This window comes from Tamandua tetradactyla, assembly GCF_023851605.1.
Source record: "Tamandua tetradactyla isolate mTamTet1 chromosome 15 unlocalized genomic scaffold, mTamTet1.pri SUPER_15_unloc_4, whole genome shotgun sequence".
NCBI lineage: Eukaryota > Metazoa > Chordata > Mammalia > Pilosa > Myrmecophagidae > Tamandua > Tamandua tetradactyla.
In genome coordinates, this window is record NW_027518247.1 from 141818 (window position 1) to 164950 (window position 23133).

At 34.1% G+C, this 23133-nt stretch overlaps 1 pseudogene; it reads right to left on the minus strand.

Annotated features, from left to right (window-relative positions):
* Positions 1 to 15423: 15423 nt before the first annotated feature.
* On the minus strand, positions 15424 to 16376 carry LOC143672799 (olfactory receptor 5AS1-like; annotated as a pseudogene).
* Positions 16377 to 23133: the final 6757 nt, after the last annotated feature.

The window sequence follows — 23133 nt, forward strand, 5'->3', positions numbered from 1 at the left end:
GTATTCAGGTTTCTATGCCTCATTAGTTGCAGAACGTGGTGATATCACTCATGTGGAAAGGTTAGGATTTCTTCCCCAAACTACTGTTCACAGCATCACAAAGCATTAAGGCTTATCCTGTAGTTGGATGAAAAGAATAAATTAACTTTGGTTTTATGCCATATGCAGCAATGTATGTAGACTCAAAGTTTTGGAACTAGAGATGATTTTATTTCCTATTTCTTTGCTTACACATCAGAAAAATGGGGAAAATGAAAGTTTATAAGATCACAAAAATTATTAATTAATTGAACTGACTTCCAAACCCAGATATGCCTGCTTCCAAACCTTTGACTCATTCTGTAACACACAGAAACCCTCTGCTTTCATGGTTACGATCTAAGTAGTATCTAGCATAACAAATCTACCATTATCCTGTAGCTAACATGTTTGTATTTTTTTGTATCCAAATAAGCTAATTTTGCTGACTCTCATAATGTGCACATTCTCTTCCTTTCCAAGTTTCAGAGCTCTGATCCCTTTTAGTCTTAGCTTTTGTGCATGTTCCCCACTTGGAAGAACAGTGGTTAAGCCATCCAGAACAAATAAGAGGGGAGAAATAGATAGGTCAATCTCTTCACATGCTATTTATTATTAAGTCCAGTTGAAACAGGAGTGCAATTTAACTTGATAGCCCTTACTTTTTTTATACCTTGCCTTTGCTTATTTGCTTTTTTATCAATATTCTAGAGAAACATAAGGTACCTAAATCACATCTAATAGATATATCCTGTTTTCAAAAAAATAATCTGCCACTTATTTTCATTTGCTTTTTGATAAGCCATAGTACTAATCCAGTCAATATTTATGACTAAATATTATAATTAATTTATTGATGCACATTTTCAATCACTTAGTCAATGTATGTATATACATATTGAAATTATCTACTAGCATATTTAATGAAAGTAAAATTTATGAAAATGTTTTGTTTTGCCTAATTATTTGATAATGTCAATTGCTGATTCTATCCCACCTTTTAGAGGATGTAACAGTTTATTCATTAATATCCAAAGGAGTATACCCTGTATTTACAATTTTACCAACTCTGTGGATATTATTAGGGAATATTTAAGGGTATAAATTGCCACATACTTTTATTGCTGCCTTATATTACTTGTATTCGCTTATGTGAAAGCTATTTTATATAAAAAGAATAATGTTTTCCTTTAACCACCTAATGGGTTTTATTCTATGTGTGCATAAATTTTTCATATTATGTGCCTTCTTCATGTCTTTTTAAAATATCTTTGTCAATAAAGAAGAGATCACATGTCTGTTTATTTATCCAATGACCATGTCCTCTGGCAAGGCACTGTGTTAGGCATTATAGAGGTCTCAAGAGAATATATGGGCTATGCCATCATGGAACTTGATGTCTATTAGAGTTAGAATTTGGCTAAGCCTGGAGTTCAACTTTTAAGGCATTGCTAAATCAAAACTGTTCTGTGACTATTGGCTCATTCGTCACAAATTGAGATTGTAAATTGGATCCTATCTATATTTTGGATCAGTGGGTTTGGGAAGCACAATGAAGTAAAGTTCAACAATATCCAAGGAAATGAGATAATTTGTTAGGAAGTAGCATACAGGTTTTTTTCTGTGTATTAAACCAGATTCAAAAATAGGTAATCAAAGGTTTTTATAATCTACAGAGAAACTGCACTTAAGAAAATAATTTAGAGACAAAGGGACATTTGTGATTTGTGTATGTTTTTAATGGTGACTTGTTTTTTTTCCATCTGGGAGGCTGCTGATTGGCATGGGAACCTCACTGAAGCATTGTAAGACACAAAGGGTCTGAGGTCCAAGACAATTCTACTTGTTATATATTTTTCTTCACACAGGGGAACCAAGGCACTTGAGTTAGTATAATCTTTTCAATTCATTTCAGAGAAACGGAGAAAAAAAATAAAGCTCCTGCCATGTTAAGTGGCATACAATTTCACACTGTAGCTATTTTATACCAATAGATACATCTCATATGAGCACAGGAAAACATACTCCCATGGAAGAGGAGAACAAGAGGAGAGGAAACCAAGTATACAGGGAGAGGGAGCACATACTGAATGTTGAAGTAATGTGACATATCTGCTTTTCAAGGGCATAACATGCTTTGCTTGGAGCCCTGAGAAATAGTCATAAAAGATTATAAAAAGTAGATTTTTAGAATCTAAATGAAAGATTGGAACTGTGTTTATTAACAGGAGACCAAACAATATAAAGTGCTAACAAGTTCATCTGATACCAACAACTTAAGTGTGTTTTCCAATTTCAGTAAAACAAAAGCTAGAAAGAATGGATGATAAAATTCTCTATACAGTCCCTGTCAGTACTAATGACTAATTGCATATTGAATGATACCATTTTTACTTTTTGACAACCAATGATATTATATATATATATATATATAAGTATTATCTATATCCTACTTAAAGAAACAGAAGAGTGAGAGGTTTATAGATAGGTTAGGTTGCAAACTCAAGCAGACTGGTTCCAGAAACCATGTCTTTGCTCCACCTGCAGTATATTCATTTTAATATATCACTCAATTTCTGTCATGTACTTGCCATTAGTTTATGTCCAGGTTGTACCTCACCAAAGAAAATCCAAGTATATCAGGCAAACTAGCCAATATTTGCCATCTGGGCCCTACCAATTATTTCCTTGGTTGTATGGCTAACAAATGAAGGGAAAGTTGTTTTTAAGAAAAGATAGTTCAGGAAGGTATTTTGTTTAATTGTTTGTAAGAAAAAGGTAATTCAGGAAAATTTTATCTCATTTTGTTAATTTTCATGTTGCCATCCTTTTAGATTTCCTGAATTTCTGTGGATTTTGGCATTATAATCAAGGGATAGTATTTTTCCAACTGATTGAAGAACTTCATGGAAATACAGCCAACAGTAATATTTCTTGTGACTATCTTTGTCTGCCAAACTCATCAAGATGTACCAAAAGAAGGGTGTTTTAAAAAATGAAATTTCTTCACAGTAATTTATTTTTTACTGAAGTTTCCAAAGTAACATGACAAAAAATATAATCATCAGTGATAGAGAAACAGATTGGAAATAAGATGCTGATGAGGGAATCAAAATATTAAAAGATTTTCATTATACTGAAATAGGTAACCCAGCCAAATGCCTATCAGAAGTGCTAATGATTATCAAAATTATTGTCTCTTCATAATGTGGGACCATAATTGCTTACCAAATTTGAAATAGCTCATACAAGCTCTCATGAAGGTTTGCCCACATAATAGTATTATGCTGATATAACATTCACAGATTGATCTATTATAAAATAATAAATGTAAATATTGTGTTTCATACATTGGATCATGCTATTATAAAATATTATTACAGATATATATGTAAAATGAATTAAATATTATGTTCCATATATAATTGACAGTTATTAGATTTCATAAATATAGACATGCACTTCTACTTTGAAACAGTATACACTGAATGGTTTGTTATTCTACACTTTTTGTAGGAAAAAAAGAAAAATATTAAAAACACACAAAGCTCCTGAAAATTAACAACCACAAATGAAATTAAAATTAGGGTAAAGACACTATCAACAACAACAAAACTCTGGCATACTGAAAGAGCCAAAATTTGAGGTAGATAGTATAATTAGGAACAATACACATTAATGTGAAAAATAATTTATTTAAGCACAAAAGGAGCATTTTAATAGGAAGAAGTTGCAGATTCCATAAAACAATATCCTAAACCCTGGAAATCATGAGCTCAGAAACTTACCTTAGATTTTACACAAAGGATAGTGTGATAAGCCCAAAGAAAATAGAAAATGATTTGTAAAATATCATTATTGGAATCACAAAATAAAATTAAGCCTAAATGATTGTTGAAGTTTCTTATGTAAAAATCAGGAGAAAGATTTTCCGTATAGCCAAAAAATCATTGCGATGATCATATATTCAAGTTTAATGAATTTTCTGTAAATATGCAAGTAAATTTAATTCTCTAGCTAAGCTAAATATTAAATTTCATAAAATGCACACATACAAAAGAAAACGTTGGATCTAGGCATTATTTAAATATTACCTTCCACTTAAAATAAGAAGAGCACCTTTGAGATATAATTTACCACAGGTTAAGAAGTTGTGTTTTCTGGTGATTTTTAACCAATACTAAAATCACACACCTCATACCAAATTATTTTAATCTGAAAAGACAACAGGAAATATTATAAATTTAAAATAAACCCTCCTCTCCATTTTCTTAAACATAGTCACAGCCAGTAGAATACAAGAATAAATGATACCTTTAGTGAAGAAGACTGAGTCTTCATGACTATCAAAAGACTTATTGTTGAGAGAAGAATTATTTTTTATATTTGGTCCCTTTTCATTTGGGGACACATTGTGTACATATGAATCTCAGACATCCCCAGGTTGGATGATTAGTAACCTTTCTGGTCTCTTGAGGGTGGACTTAATCACTGAGCTCCAAGTTCTTTGAATCATTGTTCAATAGATGCCTCTGCTTAACACCTTGTTAAAATGTAATTCTCTTTGTCAATAAAACAATTTTAAAACTTTTTGTTCTCTATCACATAAACATCATAGTGTAAAGGCACAATATAGAGATTAAATGCAATTGCAAGAGCCAAAGTAATGTGCTCTAATCACATATTTCTCCTAGACCAGTAATCCAATATTCTAATATGAAACAACTGAGTCTTTTTCCTACTTGAGAAATGGAAAAATCTGACATGCTGTACCTAAGTCACTGGGTCAGTATGAAATTTATATAAAGGAATGTATGATATTATACCCTGGAAAATGTAACAGTCATTCACAATAAAGTTCTGAGAGATCATAAACATAATATATATTAGTTTTGTGATGTGCTCCTTATATTTATATAAAAAAGTATGCATTCATTATATCTCAGCATTCAATGACAGTCATACCAGTAAATTATGTCTTATAATTCCTTGGTATCTTCCATTCCATGTAGGAATTATGAATTTATGCCATAAAGATTATTGGCACTTTAAAAAAAATTTTTTTACAAAAGTTGATATATATCTCTCTTCAATCATTCTGACAGTGTACCCATTAATTATGTGGCTGTGAAAGGAGTGTCTGATGGTTTTATTAAGTTCAAGTGTGAATCCTTTAGTCTGTCCTAGATATTTTATATAAAAACAAATCAAGTTATAACATATAGAAAGGAATAAAACAAAATCTTATGTTAATCCTAAGTGTACTAATTTGAAGTGTAATGACAAAATTGTATGCAGCTGTGAAGGTCACAAACAGAGTGGCTTTAGATACAGAATGGAAGTTATTACCATGTAATAAGAGAATCAAGGAAACTTAAAACAAACAAGGCAATCAGTGGATAAATTGAATTAACTACAACATGAGAGGAGGACTGCAGATGAGAAGCAGAAAAAATATTAAATGTATTCCAAATAAGCGTCAAATGCTGTAAACCGACCTCTTCAAAATTTATGTAGTCACTGTTATAACAAATAACATATGAAATCAGTATCAAAGGCAAGAAGAAAATACTATATGCTTGACATATAAATGTAGGGAAACATCTTCAAGACCTAGTAATAGGAGGTAGCTTTCTAAAGTTTACACCCAAAGCACAAGCAACAGAAGAAAAAAATAGATAAATGACTCTTCAAAGTCAAATGCATCTGCAACTCAAAAGGCTGTCAAAAATGTAAAGAGGCAGCTAGCTTAATGGGAGAAAATATTTAGAAATCACATATTGGACAAAGGCTTGAATTCCTGTATATGCAAAGAAATCATACAACTAAACAACAAAAGAACAAACAACCCAATTATAAAATGGGCTAAAGATATGACTAGGCATTTTTCTGAAGAGCAATTAGATGGCTCAAAAGCACATGAAAAGATGCTCATTTTCATTGGAAATAAGGGAAATGCAGATAAAGACTGCAATGAGATACCACCTCATATCTATAAGAATGGCTGCTATTAAACCAACAGAAAACTATAAATGTTGGAGAGTATGTGGAGAAATTGGAACACTTATGCACTGCTGGTTGGAATGTATGATGCTACACCTGCTATGGGAGATAGTTTGGTGGTTCCTTAGGAAACTAAATATTGAGGTGCCCTATGACCCAGCAATAGCACTACTTGGTATATAGCTAGAAGAGCTGAAAGCAATGACAGACATTTGCACACCGATGTTCATAGCAGCATTATTTACAATTACTAAAAGATGGAAACAAACCAAATGCCCATCAACAAATGAGTTGATCAACAAAATGCAGTACATACATCTGATGGAATATTATGCAATAGTAAGATGAAATGATGTCCAGAACCACATGGCAAGATGCATGAGCCTTGAAGATACAACATTGAGTGAAATAAGCCTGACACAAAAGGTTAGATATGTTATGATTCCACTTTTATGACCAGCATAAATGCATAATCAAAGGCTTGTAATGTAAATAAAAGGGACTTACAGATACATAGAAGGTGAACATAGATACATAGATAGGTGAACAGTTAGATAATGAGTTTGAACTTCAATGTAAGGGAACATATAGGAGTGAAGGTGGTTCTCCAGTGGGCCTATAAGTAACATTACCATATTGAAGATGAACAAGATTGAAGGGGGCTGTGTAGACCTATATGTCCCACTGATTAACACTAGAAATGTGAATTATTTCTTGCAAGAATTACTTCAAAGTTATGATTCGTGTAAAAAAAAAGTGGTTAAGTCCAGGGTACAGGGGACAACTGCTATTGCATGCTATGGGCTATGCTCTAAAGGAAAAAAATCAGCACTGCTACAAGAACAGCAGAGGTAAGTAATAGGGAGAGGGGCAAGAATTAAGAGGAGGTTTAGATTTCCTATATGGCAAGGGTGTGTTTATTGGCTTTCTTTCTCTTAGGAACAATGAAATTATCTAAAATTGAGAATGTTGATAGACTGTGGACTTTGGGCACTATGCATGATGATGAATGTGGGTGGTAGAAGGATGCACTGAGAAGTAGATTGGCGAATGATGGTACATACTTATGAATGAAGGTTGTGCTGCTATGAAAGCGAACAAAGTCACGAGGTATGCAAAAATGTGAATGAACATGTGGGACATTTAGTGAGCCAAAATAAGTCAAGAACAAGAGAGCAACAGTAGTATGGTCACCTTTAGAATTAGCTTATAAAAAAACAGGGGCCTAGATTGTATGCTTTTAGAGCAGACACATTAAGTCCAGAGTGCTGATTATTGTTTCTGGATTTCAAAAGAGTATTGATATAAATATAGACTGATATTTAGAGATAAGAATGAAGTCAATCAGGTTGGGGTTAAAGTAACTCAGAACACAGGGGTAAGGAAGACAGTGCCTATGTTTTAGAATCAGACATATTCTTTAAGACCAAGGAAAGAAAGGTTTATTTGGTTTGGAACTGAAATTTTCTGTAGTGCATAATCTGACTCAACCTGTCTGTATAGCTTATTGAAACAATTGAATCATCGGGAGGCCAGAATAAGAAAGAGGTCCTGTATAGACTGTAATGCCTGGATACATTCTAGAGTATATTAAGCAGATAATCAAAAAAGTATTGGTAAAGTCCCTTGAGGGATGGGAGAAAGAATATGGAACCATTAATGTTTCAGAGAATTCCCTGAAACTGTGTCAAACTTTAGGGACACCCAAACCAATAAGCCATGCCCTCAATCCTGAGCTGTACTCATGTGAAGCTTATGTAGGTAGTGCAGGAGATTAGACTACTTATAGATATGCCTAAGAGTTACTTCTGGAGGACCTCTTTTGTTGCTCAGATGTGGCCTCACTCTCCTAAGCCCAACTCTGCAAGTGAAATCATTACCCTCCCCCCTACATGGGACATGACATGGGTAAAAGTCTCCCTGGAGATGTGGGAGATGACTCCCAGGGATGAATCCGGCCCTGGCAACAAGGGATCAACAATTCCATCCTAACCAAAAGGGGGAACAGAAGTGTAACTAATAAAGTATCAGTTGCAGAGAGAGTTCAAATAGAGCTGAGAGGTTACTCTGGAGGTTGCTCTTATGCAAGCTTCAGTTAGACCTTGTGACCTATCATAACTTGCCAAATCCCAAATAGAACCATCCCATCCAATCCTAAAGAATACCTAGGACAACATATAAGATTCCACAAGGGTTCCACACACTAAAGTAACTTTCCAGAAAACAACAACCTCCAGGTAGGTTCCTGATTCAGATTTGTCCTGAAACCTAGAGGGCCCAGCTTCTCCAGAACATCAGAGAGTTCCATCTCCCCACCCCACATTAATGACAGATCTTCCAATATGGAAAATTTAGAATGGCCATAGCCTAAACACCCCTAAAGAGAGGGAAGGAAAGATCAAAGGTGATGGTGGAGTGATACAGTGAAGATAGAATTTAACAAATGAATATGAATGCTGAATCGTTAAATTAATATCTCTTTTAGTTTCCAGTATCTTAGAGCAGCTAGAAATAAAAACCTATGAATTGGGCAGCTATCAGACTTCAGGGTCAAGATGGCGGCTTAACAACGTGCGCATTTTAGTTCGTCCTCCAGAACAACTACTAAATAACCAGAAACAGTACAGAACAGCTCCTGGGGCCACATCAGTGACTGGACACACAGTGTACCCCAATCTGGACCACCTGGACTGGCTGCGAGCACCACCCAGAACCATGAGTTCCCAAAGCTGTGGCAGCTGGCACCCCTCCCCCAAAGGCCGCTTCCCAGAGGGGAAAGGAAAGGACTTTACCAGCAGCAGGGACTGGGCACAATCAAACGCCAATTGTGGAATTAATTAACAAATTCTGACTACTAAAAATAGGCCCCCAGCTTAGGTGAACCTGATCAAAGTGGAGGTTGCTCATTTTTGCCCCGGCTCCAATGGGGCAGGACTGACAGAAAAAGGGGGGAAAAAAAGAAGGAAACAGAGGTTTTTGTGGCTGTGTATCTACAAAGGCTTGACTGCCTCTGAATACAGCGGCAGGACTTTTCAGGCTGCAACTGCCCCAGGCATAGGCAGAAATGAGCTCTTTTGGGGGCTTATCTGGAGACTGTGCCTTCCCCAGGGGAGGGGTGAAGCCCCACCCAGGTGGAATCCCTCCCTCAAGGAATTCAGACCCCAGGGCTTGGTAAAATTGAAGCCATTAAAACCAGTCTACAACCCCTCCTCTGTCTCCACCATGCCCCCAGCAGGGAGAGTCTGCCAAAGTTAAAGGTACCGCATCATCTTAAGCTGGTGGGACCTGCAGTCAGACAAGTGCCACATACTTTGCAGGATAAGAAAAACAGAGTCCAGAGACTTCACAGGAAAGTCTTTCAACCTGCTAGGTCTCAGGACGCAGGTGACTCTTTCCTCCTGATAGGAGGCCAGATGGGAAAATCTGGCTGGGGTCTATAATATCTAAGTAGACCCTCCTAAGTGTGTGGTGGGGGGAGGCACCACACAAGCAGGGCAAGAAACAAGAAAACAAGAAGTGAAAAATTCTCCTCTGTTAAACAAAACTTAAACTAAAGGTCCAGATAAAGCTGAACAGAATGTCAAAGAACAGACAGACAACAAATTCATCCAGCAAGAAAACCCTAGATAAAAGAAGTGAAAGCAATCTCCAGAATAAACTAATTAAGGTAATTAAATGCCTAGACACCAGCAAAAAATAATAAATCACACTAAGAAAACTGAAGATATGGCCCAGTCAAAGGAACAAACCAGCAATTCAAATGACATACAGGAGCTGAAACAATTAATTCACAATATACGAACAGACATGGAAAACCTCATCAAAAACCAAATCAATGAATTGAGGGAGAATATAAAGAAGGCAAGGAAAGAACAAAAAGAAGAAACTGAAAGTCTGAAAAAACAAATCACAGAACAGTAGAAGAGATGGAAACCTACAATGGTAGATTTCGAGAGACAGAACACAGGATTTCTAAACTGGAGGACGGAACATCTGAAATCCGACAAGAAACAGAAACTATAGGAAAAAAAATGGAAAAATATGAGCAGGGACTCAGGGAATTGAAAGACAATATGAAGCTCACGAATATACGTGTTGTGGGTGTCCCAGAAGGAGAAGAGAAGGGAAAAGGAGGAGAAAAACTAATGGAGAAAATTATCACTGAAAATTTCCCAACTCTTATGAAAGACTTAAAATTACAAATCCAAGAAGTGCAGCGTACCCCAAAGAGAATAGATCCAAACAGACATACTCCAAGACATTTACTAATCAGAATGTCAGAGGTCAAAGAGAAAGAGAGGATCTTGAAAGCAGCAAGAGAAAAGCAAGCCATCACATACAAGGGAAGCACAATAAGACTATGCACAGATCTCTCAGCAGAAACCATGGAGGCAAGAAGACAGTGGTTGATATATTTAAATTATTAAAAGAGAAAAACTGCCAACCAAGAATTCTATATCCAGCAAAAATGAGGGAGAAATGAAAACATTTTCAGACAAAAAATCACTGAGAAAATTTGTGACCAAGAGACCAGCTCTGCAAGAAATACTAAAGGGAACACTAGAGACAGATATGAAGACAGAAGAGAGAGGTGTGGAGAAGAGTGTAGAAAGGAAGACTATGAGTAAAGGTGAAAAGAAGGAAAATTAGATATGACATATAAAATCCAGTACGCAAAATAGTAGAAGAAAGTACTACCCATGCAGTAATAACACTGAATGTTAATGGATTAAACTCTCCAATCAAAAGACATAGTCTGGCAAAATGGATTAAAAAAACAGGACCCATCTATATGCTGTCTCTACTCAAAGGACATGAGGGCAGGGAAACAAATGGACATTTACACATCAATGTTTATAGCAGCATTATTAACAATTACCAAGAGATGGAAACAGCCAAAATGTCCATCAACAGAAGGGTGGCTAAACAAACTGTGACATTTACATAAGATGGAATATTATGCAGCTGTAAGACAGAATAAAATTATGAAGTATGTAACAACATGAATGGACCTTAAGGACATTATGCTGAGTGTGATTAGCCAGAAACAAAAGGACAAATAGGGTATGGTCTCACTGATATGAACTGACATTAGTGAATAAACTTAGAATATTTCCTTGGTAACAGAGGCCATCAGGAGATAGAAATAGGGTAAGATATTGGGTAATTGGAGCTGAAGGGATACAGATTGTGCAACAGGACTGAATATAAAAACTCAGAAATGGACAGAACGATATTACCTAACTGTAATACAATTATATTAAAACACTGAATGAAGCTGCATATGAGAATGATAGAGGGAGGAGGGCTGAGGCATAAATGAAATCAGAAAGAAAGATAGATGTTAAAGATTGAGATGGTGTAATCTAAAAAAAAACCTATGAATTATGGAAATGTAAACCTATGCCAAGTTCTGAAATATGTCTACCACTAATTGTGATGCTCTGCTTTGAAATTTGTTGTCTTTTCATATATATGTTATTTTTCACAAAAAAGAAGAAAAAAGCCAATTGTGATGATAAAAACTATTTAAGCCTTCTAGTCTTCTATATTCTGGAGCATCTAGAAGGAAAAATCTAAGAGGATTGTATGGCAGCCATGACAAACTCTGGGATCTGTCCTGTAACTACTTCCTGAAGAGTGCTTTGAAAACTATTGCTTTTTTATTCCTTTGCTTAGTATATGTGTTATACTGTACAATTAAAAAGTTTAAAATAAAAAGACATATGGCCTACTTCTCAATAATTATAGCTGATCCATCCATAATCTTTGCATAACCTCAAAAAAGGATTAGCTTCTAGAGCAACACATCTGGTATTGCTTTGCTGTCCATGAATTTTCCTCCAAGAAATAATTTTCCAAAGGCTATTCTTATGTGTGTATGTCTGTGTGTGTGTGTGTGTGTGTATGTTTGTTTGGTGAATGGATTGGGGATTCATGTCAGGTATTTACCCTTAGTTTTCTCAAGAAGGAAATATAAAACAAAAATGGTGATTTGTGAAATAAAATCTAATATCTTCTTATATATGGAAAAATGCATGCTAATTGTGGTAAAGCCCTTATGGTACACAATGTTGACTATGTTTGAATAACAATACATTAGCATATATGCATATTTAAGTCTAACTAATTACCATGTGTTAGTAATAAATCATGGAATGTCTCTCCTCCACTGTAACAAAGTGTCTGTGGCTCAATAAGGAAAAGTGAAGTATCAATCATTATGCAATCCCAATCTCTGTTGTTAAGCTCTCAATTTGACAAGTGCCTATTTAATGATAATTTTTCTAGAAAATATTTGTAGTTACTTCTGAGAAAAACACAATTATAGATGTATTCTTTTGAGTTATAGATTTACTTTAAGTATGCGCTATAGATTTTTTTCTGTGATGGCACTAGAAAAATGAATCTTTTCTTCCTCATGACATAAAAATGACTTGACCTTCACCTCAAATACTCGATATAGTGATATAAATGTAAAGATGTACAATTATCACATAACTATTATTTCCTAGTTTAACTTAAATTCTTGCCTTAAATATAGACATTATTTTGGAGAGAACATAATTTTTGTATTTTAAATTTCTATATGATGGAAATGTAATATAACTTCTCAGATAAGATTCTCTCTTACAATTGACAGAAGCAGAAAAATAAATCTCATTCACTGTATCCTAGTCTTCTAATTTCTTCTCAACTGTGCCCCACTTCATAAAACATATTATTTGGCCTTAATTTTGTGTTTTTTATAATTAAAATAATGTGTTAATTTTATGTGTTTATGTATATTATCAAATTAGATCATAAAATGAACAGAAAATAGGGAAACAATATAGGACAAAATAAATAAGGTCATATCTGAGATTTTCTTACCGAATTATTATTATGACTTATTTTCAAGTACCAGCCTCATTGTTCTGTTTAAATTGTCTTACCACAAAAAAAGGGTTTGGGCTAGTTTAGTTGTTTTGAGCCAGGAGTGACTGCTCCCCAGCTGGCATTTGAAAACATAGTCTACTGTCAGAAAACAAGGGATGTGTTCCTGCTATCTAGTGGGTTAGAAGCAAGGGATGCTGCTAAACAACCAATAATAAAAGAAAAGATTTTAGTGCAATTTAGGATCTCACTTTATTGAAAAAGCTATGAATCAAGCAGCATTCCACTCAAAAAAGTAGACGGAGACTCCATCAAGAGGTTGAGAAGGAATGGTCATATAGGGTGAATGTAAGTAAGCAAATGATACAATTGGCTCACATTCTTTCCCTTTTCCATAAGGAGTCTTACAAAGTAGGGAACAGTTGGTTGCTTAAGAATGAGTAAATTAGCTGGCAAACCAGGCATTTATAAGAAATAGAAACTAGCCCAGGTTTTTGTTTTTGCTGATATGGGGCTTAACAAGGCTCTTCCATGATGGGTCTACTAGATTTTATTTATGACTTCTAATGTACAGGATAGCCCTCAACAAAAAATAGCCTGGCACCAAATGTCAACAGTGCTACCTTTGGGAAACCTGGAGAACTCTGAACAATTTTAATAGTTTAAAAATCCAATAGACCTTAACTATCTTAGGATAACTAATTTCAGAAAATTGACAATAAGCTTTACATTTGCTTGCTCCATTAAAGAAGCTGGTGTGTCATGACTTACAGTTTGATGAGCCTTAACACAACGAATGGATAACCAAAGAGCTCATGTTTTTTTTTTTAACGTGAGCAGGCACCGGGAATCGAACCCAGGTCCTCTGGCATGGCAGGCAAGCTTCCTTGCCTGCTGAGCCACCGCCCAGAACTCATGTTTTTAACAGTAGTGTGCAAAATTGGAGGAACAGCACAATATATCTTATAAAGTTCATTTTTAAGTATAAATAAGTAGCATTTTTCAACACATTTAAAAAAATTTCATTAGGAATTCACATAATTTAATATGACAGAGAAGTTAAGCTGAATTTTCAGCTCTGGCAACATTGCAGAATATTTAGATTTCTTTACAGATATTTTAGAAATGTGCCCTTTTTTTCAAAAGATTGAACTTTAATTTTATCTTAAAAGCAATAGTAAGATAATAGTGATAAAGCAGACAACATTTACATGCTATACTTTTTATCAGACACTATTAAAAGATTTTTACATGTTTTCTAGGTTAGTTAAGCATTCCATTTGTTTGATGCCCAAAGTATTCCTTTAATAGTATAATTGCATCTTTTAGTTCAATTATTCTCAAAACAACCTTATTCAGTAGGGAGTATTTTACTGTGTCCATTTAAAGAGTACACTAAGGCATTCAAATATATATTTCATTTTCATACCAAATTTATTTGCCTAAATTTTCATGCTAAATTAACAATGGGAAACTATTCAGCATACCTAATCCAATCATTTATATTTTCATAATTACTTCAAAATGCACTATATTATACCTCAAATCTAAATAATTAATTTCTTCATCTCTGGCATGATAGAACAAAAAGTAAGCAGAGACTGTAATATCAAAATCAACCACAGGAAATATCTGGCAATTTCATGGACCAACATGATCACAGAGAAAAATGTTCACATTGTCAATTTACAGAATAAAATTATCAGAGAAATATTTTTTACTTTTTCTTGAAGATAGAACCTCAGAGAAAATGGCAGCAACAAATATGTGGAAATAGTAATTTACAGAGTTTACAATTATGATGAATTTCACAGCCTTGCTTGATTTTCATAAGTACCCATTGTGAATAGGAGTCAAGGCCTCTTCTAGAACATCAGTCTAGCACAGAAAGGCAGCATAGCAAATCTTCATTCTGACCTATGCCATGAATCTTTCCTCTGATTTCCTGAAAGCCAATGAGCCTTTCCTGACACCACTACCAACACTACCCAGCACTGATAATATCAGTCTTCCCTGAAGATAAAAGTTCTATAAGTAGAGAGCACAAGTGCTGAGGGTTGCATCTAACTATCCATGTACCCATCTATCCACCCACTTATACCTTCATCTACCTGCTTAAAATATATTAATGAGGAAATGCCATATTCCATATTTTTTTTACAGTTTTTGAAAAGTAAACCAATAAGACATGTTCTATGTTGCCAAGGGTGTTCTAATCTGAGAGGGTTAATAAACAAGTCAACACATACTTTCACTGCAACATGATAAAGAATATAATGAACTAAAGTATTTCTGGGACACTAGTGAATGATAAGGTTTTCTTTTTTGTAATTCAGGAATGTTTGCAAAGTAGGAAAAATCAGGAGAGAATATCCCTGGAAGAGCAGACAGACCATTTTATGATATTGATGATGTTTAAAGGTCTCTTTACTTCTGGCAAATGGTGATGCATTTAAAATAGTTGAATCATGAGGTATACAAGGTGTAACTTGTGCATGATGAAATTGGAAGGGGAGAATAGGTCTTTTATAGTTGAAATGCAATTCTTTTTTTGAAAACCCAAGTTCTTTCTAATAGTTTTTTAGAGTATTTTCTCATCCTTGTTTCTGAAGCTGTAGGTTATTGGGCTAAACATGTGAAAGGACAACTGTATAAATGCTGCAACCACCTTATCAGTGTCTGGAGAATAACATATCATGGGACATAAGTGTACAAATAGGAGGGTGCCACTATATAAGATGGCTGCTATGAGATGTGAAGCAGAGGTGGATAATGGTTTGCTTCTGCCTCCTGGGATCAGGCTGCTCAAAAATTAATGGGGATGAAGAAATATGATAAAAATGTGACCATAAAAGCACTGTTTTGGATAATGCAACAAAAGACAAAGAGCAGAACCTCACTGATATAGGTGCCTACCCATGATAAGCCAGGAGAGGAATATCTCAGATAAAATGATTGACAAGAATGGAGCCACAAGATGTCAGTCTGAATGTGAGGCAGACTTGTACAAGTGAAGTCATACTTCCACTTCAGTGTGCCAACATAATGAAGCAGATACAAACTCTCTTAGACATGACTATAGAATAAAAACCTGGGTTACCGTTGACTGTATAAAGGTCATGTTCCTTTGCTGCAAGGATAAGGTACAAGGGATCAGCAAAACAAGCAAAGAAAAATATTTGTAGTGCACAGTTAGAGGAAGATATACTCTTCTTGGATGCTAAGAAATTCAACAGAATTTTAAGAATGATTACCATAGAATAGCTGATGTCTAAGAAAATCAAATTGCTAAGAAAATAATATATACAGGCTTGAAAGCTTAAATTGATATCAGTTCAGATCACTAAACTCATATTTTCCACCACAGTTAGTGTGTATACTATGAGAAATACCAGGAATGGCAAGATTCTAAGAAGTAGGTATTCTGTGAATCCAACAAGTATAAACTGAGCTGGCATGGCATTATTGTCCTCCAACATAGCCTTGGTTTTCTTGCTTTCCTTATCAAAGATAGTTTGGAATTAGAAGATGTGATTTAGCTTGGGTGATCAATAAAACAGGAATGACTCTATCCTCCCTTCTTAGAAAGCAAATAGGAGGTGAATAAAATCATAGCTCTGGCATTGTCTGTGATGTATTTATTGCTTATTTTTTGTGTTTTTCTTTAAAGGAGATAATTGTAACCATAATTTACATTATTCAGAAGGTAATATTTTATGATTCAGTATCTGTTTAAAATCTGTGTGGATTAAGCAATCATGTTAGTATCTTTCAAGCTGAAAGGGAGTGAATGAATCTTCATCAATGAGGTCTATTGTAATTATAAGAGTTGGCAGAATCTTTAGAGGGAAAGCCCCATTTTGCCCACTCTTAAAGACACCTCCTCCTTTTATGTAAATGAAAGTATGGTTGATAAAAATTTGGGGACAAAAATGCCCTCAGAAAATCTATGATCTTGGGATGTAGCTTAAAGTATGGTTGTTATAGAAGAGATGATGGGGTTGGTTCAAATCTTGGCTTTGCCATTTACTGATTGTATAACCTTTGCAAAGTTACTCAAAAGCTCTGTGATGGTGAGAGGATTAAATTAATAAATATTTGTAAATCATTTATGTAACTGCCATATAATAAGGACCATATGAGTATTTATTAAATTAAATATTTAAAATCAAGAAATTGACTCTGTAGTTTTTGTTTTTCTTGTGGTCTAAATAGCCTGAAGTGTCCAGATAATTGTCTCAATATTGTCTTTCACATCTTGAATACAGCCTTGAACACAATCTGTGCTCTCTTCTAAGATAAGACATTGTGTGTGTGTGTGTGTGTGTGTGTGTGTGTACATGTATGTTTGTGTGATAACTTTTACTCATATCATATCCTGCAATTGCTGCTTTCCCCTTCCAAAATTTAAATCTCTTTCTTTTCCCTGGGATATGGCAATATTTGGAATGAGATCTTATAAACATTGGAGTTTTGAAAGACAGGCATATCTCTGTCCATACTAGTACACTTATAAACTAGGTCTATATGGCAAAACAATCATGTAGCCAGGAGAAATCAAGAAAATAAAAGAAGTGATGTATATAAACTACAGTGTGAATGGAATATTCTGCATAATAGAGAACTGAAATTTTAGAAATGACTAAAATGAATAATGCTACAACAGTAACTAAAGTGAGGAAAGAATGAAGATCCATTTTCTCCATCATACTTAGAAGTCTCAGAATCTCTCCTCACACAGTAAAATAAATGGAATCTTCTAAATGCACTACAAAAAGAAGTCAATCTTTTTTGTAAGCCAGGATTTTTAAAAGGAAATAAAAAGAACATAAGGAAAAGATGGAAGGTGGTCATTTGGAATCATAGCAAAAGAAATCAAAATATTGAAGTACCAGAAAAATGTATCTATGCTGTCCAAATGTCATTTCTAGTGCTTATATAGCATTCAAATTTTCACTCCTGAATCTCCTTTCCTTTCCTCTTCTCTCTCTCCTTCTTCTCCTTCTTCTATTTTCTTTTAGAACCAATGATACTGAGCTTCATGACTAAAGGATCAATTCAGAAGAAGGGAAAGATGAAAGAAAAGACCGAGGAGATGTAAAATTTTGAACAGAAAGGTAATAAACACAATGCATGGCTTCAAATTTTTACTTGTGAAATTAAAAGACCAATGAGATACTTCAAAATATTTTGACGTAGATGATGGTTTTATAGTCTTGCCACAGAATAATGTTAGCAATCAGTAACCAAAGCTAAATCCTAGTAGAAAAGAATTGACAACCCCTAAAAGGATGACTGACAAAAATACATTGGAAAATGAAACATTTTTAACTTTAGCAATGATTAAAACATGTAAATTAAATAACATGCATTTTTCCCTCTAAAATATGTAAAATATAAAATATTTCAAATGAGGGTGAGGGATCTTATAAATATATCATATAACCAGATTCAAATATGGTGAAGAACAATTTAGCTTATCTATAAAAAACATTAAAATGTGCATATCATCTTAGTATTTCCTTATGATAAATTCATAGAATCTCAATTTCTGTACAAAGGCATATTCAAGGATGGCAGAAATTAATGGTAATAGGTTAATAAATATGATATATCCATGTAGTCATTAATATATGTTTGAAAACACTTGATGGCAGGAACAACACTTTTCCTATGTTAATAAGAAACCTAGAAGTAACTGTGAAAGAGTATATGCCATAATTTATATATACACATACTAACTCAGACATTAAAGACTAGAATGATAAAAGGCAAAAGTTCACTTTTGAAATCATTGATATATATTAATCTATAAAGATAAGTGATTTATTTATAAGTACTATTTCATGCTTTCTAAAAAATTACTTTGAGTAATTTTGTATTTTAAAAATAATTTAAGGGCAGACTACAATGGCTCAGCAGGCAGAGTTGTCACCTGCCATGCCAGAGAACTGGGTTCAATTCCCATGCAAAAAAAAGGTTTGAGAAATGAGAGATTCCTAAACACCAGTCCAAGAGAATATCCAGAAAATGAACCATAATGAAAACAGAGAACTTCTATTGAGAATGCTTTCTGCATTTATGAAAAATTATAAGAATGAGGTTTTTTTTTCCTTTAGAGTTACAAATCCTTGGAGATATTGGGTGAATTATTCATGGTCATATGACTTGAATTAAGAAATTGATTCCTAATTCATTACTTTTTCTATACCAAGTCATATCTGAAAGGTTTCTGTTGATTTAAAAAAAATATTTTGCAATTTGTTGTTCTTGCTACTGAAGATAAAATGCTAGGACATGTCTTTGATATTTGTTACACAAAGACATTTAGTATGAGATTTCTTAACTTTGGCCATATTTTTAGTTTTCTTAAGGCATCTGAGTTTTCTGCCCCAAAATAATCTCAAGAAATATTACCCCCTGCAGTGGGACAGTAAGTTATTTGCATAAATAGATTTTGTTTGTATAAAATAAAATCTCTTGCATAAAGTCTTCCAAATTTGACTTCTAATCTCCCCAAAAAGAATATGCCCTTTACCCTTGCTATTTTAATACCCCAATGTTTCATAGTGAAACTTTTGTTAAGATACTTGGTTTTAGAGTGAAGTACGAATTTAATAGGACATTCTGGAAGTTGGAAGAGGCATCAGGAATGAATAATGGTAGAATTTCAGCCGCTATACCCTCTAGTCCTGGAAAAGGCCAAATTGCAAATTACATCACATTTGAACTATTCTTTTTTATCTCCTGAGGGCAGAGTATGAAAGGATCAATGTTGCAAGAAGACAGGTTTTATGTAATGCAGAATAATCTTAAAAGAACTCCTAGAGGATTAATTATACATGCTAACCTAGGAAGGAAAGACCTACCTTTCTTTGGAATTCCAGATAATATAAAATGCTTATTGGGTTAGAGAGAAGATGCCTGTACAAACAACCAGGATGAAGAAGTTTCCTTGAAATAATTTCAGCACACCTATAATTAAAGATTTATAATTGAACAATGAATAAGTACCCTGAATAAACTCTGTTATTGGCTCCTGTGCTGGTTAGAAAGTGATGTGTATCCCAGAAAAAACCATTACCTTTACTCCTGATTCAATATTGCAAATCTAAATTTGATTAGATTGTTTCCATGAACAGATAATCCACTCAATTTTGTATATGACCTTTTAGTAAGATGAATCTGTGACTCTACCCACTTAAGGTGTGGCTCAATTACTTCATTGCCGTCATTGAAAAGGAGAAGCATTTTGGTGAAAGTTCAGAAGTGACAGAGCCAATAGAGCCAACAGGTGACCCAGATGTTTTGGAAATCAACATGTGACTTCCCATGAGATGCTAAGCAAGCCAGAACCTGGAGAGGGCCATGGAAAGCCAAGAGATGAAATCCAGCCTCAGAGCAGCTGAGAGAGAACCTCCCTCAGGAAATAGAGGCTAGAGTCTAGGACCAAGGAAGCAGTGGATGTCAGCTGGGTGCTTTCTCAGCTGACAGAGGTATTCCAGATGTCATCACCCTTTCTTGAGTGAAGGTAACCTCTTAATGGTCTTTAATTTGGACATTTCTATGGCCTTATAACTGTAAGCTTACAACTTAATAAATTCCCTTTATAGGAGTCATTCTATTTCAGGCATCTGGCATTCCAGCCCCCTTGACAAACCAATCCAGCTTCCAAGTATTACATCTAGGAAATATCAGTATCAATATCATCTTTTTTATTATAAAGAGAAACACTACACAGAGATCTCCAGTTCATCCATTTGCCCACTTATCTGGCTTGGATTTTGTATCATTAGCAGAGAGTCAATAGCTTGCAAGAATGGGGAAAATTATTAAATGTGTGGATGTATGGGGTCTAATTCTGCCTTACTATTGTGAATTGATTCCTCTTCATGTCATTTTCTCCTTATTTATGAAGTGGGAAATAGTAGCTACTCTTAATTTTGCAAAGTTGTCCTCCTAGATTAATGAAGCTTTGCATATTTTAAAACTCCATAGTTAGAGATTATATATTTATTCAGCAATGTTTTATATTTGTTTAAAGATTATTTATACACTCTTCAATTAAAAATGCTTCACCAACAAATGATCTTCCCAGTAACTGGTTAAGTTCTTATTTAATTCTCCATATTCTTCATTAGTCATACTGCCAGGTTTTCTGGTCCAGAGAGGATTTTTCTGTTCAGTTCTTCTTGATCAGTGTACTTTTACTTGATCTCCCTCTTCTTGTCATGATCCTCCTGTTCTTCAACTTCTTCATCAGAACAAATATCTTCTCTTACTGGTTTGTCAAAGCCTCATTTTAATCTTTCTTCTGTTTCCTCTTTAGCTTCACCATTGCTTACTTCTTTGTCACATTCTTTCTCCACAGTAACAGTAATTGGATAGTCAATAAATTGAGAATGTTTCTTCACAATTTCCTTTATCTTTTTTCCCCAAAGTAATGAGTTTGGTCTTCTTTAGCATGCAAACTAGCCTTTGTTACATGACCTTTAGATTCACTTGTGTCAGGTCTAACTGTGAATAACCTTTCTGCTAAAGACACGCAGGCATTTTGCTCATCATCAGTATGTTTGGTGATTTGGTCATGTTCTCAGCAACAAAGTATGTGGAATAAAAACCAACACCCAAACTGACCAAACACAGAGATTTCCCCAGACTGCATACTTCCCATGAATGCCTTGGCCTGAGACTTGGTGATAGTGACAAGGTAATTGAACAAGTTGTTCTTGTCATTCTAATTCCAGTGTATAAAATAGGGAGGGTTTGATTTGTCTGTTTGGAATGAGATTAATGTGTGGCTCTTTCCCATGGTCAAGTTTCCTGGGATCTGTCAAAGTTTCATATATGATTTTGCCCAAATCTTCTGATGTATTTGTAAGAAGCCCCATCAAAAATCTCTTTGTTTAACTAGAAAGTATTAATGGTCAATGACCTCAACTTGGTGATTTCCTCATGAAAGGCAAATGTCTCAACTTCTCCCTTTTCTCTGAGAATCAATATCATTTCAAATAAAAGCAATAAATATGGACCATTTTATATTGATACCCAAATTTTCATATTTCAAAATTTAATATTAATATTCCAGATACAGTCACAAATATGTTATTTCATTAAAGCAGGATCTATATATTTCTCATTCTAATAAATATAATTAAAAATTAAATAATGACATTAAATATATTACCTCAATTTGAAAAACTGAAATTTTGAATAGCTGCTATAATTTTTATAAATATAGTAAATAATATTATAAATAAACTTCATTAAGAACAAAGGCTTTGTTATATATATATGTATACATAACCATAAATATATATATTTATGTATTTTGCTTTGATATTTTGAGAGGACACTTAAAGTAAAATAATCCATGACATAAACTTTGGGGAATGGAGGAACATTTGTTTTACAAAAAAGCAATACTATATAAAATTAAAGACATAAAATAACAAATCTTTTAAGTTCAATTTTGTGTTTTTAATTAACCCTAGGGTTGAAATTCCTAATATATGTCAAATATATTGCATAGCTAAGGCCAAGGTACAGTAGAGGCACTATGTTGAACAATATCTAACTGAATTAGAATATTGTTACAATTCCCTCAATCATTTCTACTTTCCTAGTGATCGTTAAAGATGCTTAAATTTGCAGTAAAGATGACAGCATCTTGTTTTATTAATCTTGATTAAAGTGAACTTAGATATTTATAAGAAAGAGAAGAATATAGATGGTTTTATTCCTATCCTGTTCCTCTGTAGATAAAAACACATCTTGATTATTTCATGTCATGCCCTGATAATTGCACTGCCAAAAATCTGAGTGTGTACAATTAGAATTATGTTTTATTTGAAAGTCATTTAATTCAATCAATGAGAATGAAATTATTTGTTTTAAATGCTGTGATGCATAAACCTGATACATAAATACTTGGTTTTTTTGCTTTTTGTGTGTGTCAATTCTTCTCCCTCATTTAAGAGGGATGATTTCATCTTAATAATGCCAAATTCTTTATTTTAGTTCAGAACCAAATATTGAATGATTTGCTAGGCTCACAACAATTTTATAAGATCTATATTGATTTTAAGTAGAAAATTTGTCACAGCCCTTACCTCTCAGATCATTTAATGTCAGCGGTGGTGAGGTGTGAAATGGGGGACAGAAGTGTAGGAAAAGGATTAGCCAATTTGCAATACTAAATATTGAATAATGAGGCAAGCAGAAGTGTTAAATACT